This window comes from Hylobates moloch, unplaced genomic scaffold (assembly GCF_009828535.3).
Source record: "Hylobates moloch isolate HMO894 unplaced genomic scaffold, HMol_V3 SCAFFOLD_18, whole genome shotgun sequence".
NCBI classification, from domain to species: Eukaryota; Metazoa; Chordata; class Mammalia; order Primates; family Hylobatidae; genus Hylobates; species Hylobates moloch.
The window spans coordinates 21,333,130-21,334,449 of record NW_026652293.1 but is presented as its reverse complement, the minus strand read 5'-3'; positions in this window follow the sequence as shown (position 1 = coordinate 21,334,449).

Genomic DNA, 1,320 nt, shown 5'->3' with positions numbered 1-1,320 from the left:
GACACAGGAAGGGGAACATCACATTCCGGGTACTGTTGTGGGGTGAGGGGTGGGGGGGGCGGGGACAGCATTAGGAGATATACCTAATGCTAAATGACGAGCTAATGGGTGCAGGAAATCAACATGGCACATGGATACATATGTAACAAACCTGCACATTGTGCACATGTACCCTAAAACCTAAGGTATAATTAAAAATAAATAAATAAATAAAAAATAAAATTTGAATTATGGACTAGAACTGCATTTGTAAGACTTTTGTATTCTACAAAACAGTGAAAGAAGTGGAGGCTAAACCAATTTGGAATTGTCAACTTTTTTTTTAATAAAGGCATTAAAAAACATAAAAACTACCATCTCTACTTAATCCATGTCATTATAAAGAACATTTTACATTATAAAGAACATTTTAACAACAAAAGAGTCAGGAGAGTAAATTCAAAATAGCAAAGTCCTTTATATCAAAGGAATTAAAATAAAGCTTTAAGAAAAAATCTTTTCATATTATTTTTTCCATTTCATCACAGTGATTAAAATTTCAAAAATGTCTAAAATCATTCTATAGATCTGTGCTTAACACTTTATTTATTCATTTGAGACAGAGTCTTGCTCTGTTGCCCAGGCTGAAGTGAAGTAGCGGGCATAATCTCAGCTCACTGCAACCTCTGCCTCCCAGGTTCAAGGGATTCTCGTGGCTCTGCCTCCTGAGTAGCTGGGACTGTAGGTGCACACAACCATGCCTGGCTAATTTTTTGTATTTTTAGTAGAGACGGGGTCTCACCATGTTGCCCAGGCTGGTCTTGAACTCCTGAGCTCAGGCAATCTGCCCACTTTAGCCTCCAGATTACAGGCATGAGTTACTGTGCCCAGCCCAAAACTATTAAATTAAATGCTTTCTACAATCTTTTTTAACCATAAAATTCTGATCTATTGTCTTATTTTGTTACAATATATTAAGCCAATGTAATTAACGTTACATAATCTTATGTCAGTTAAATGTGATTTACTTAACTCATGTAATAACAATAAGAAAAATACTTTTTTAAGAACTAGAGAAAATATCTCCTAATGTTTGATATAATACTTTGCCATAACACATTTTAACACAGAGTCTACACATTTAAAAACTTTTTGAAAAGTTCCTGTGGGAAATGACAGTGTTATTTGAGTCTATTAAAGCATCACTCTGGTTGCGCAAACTTGAACGAGAAGTTGCACTGTGGTAAGACTAGTCTTTATCTTAGAGACCAAGAGTCATTTTGCAAATTTGTGGTATCATTTCCCTAAACAACTTAGGACCAAATTGTACTTCATTTCCTC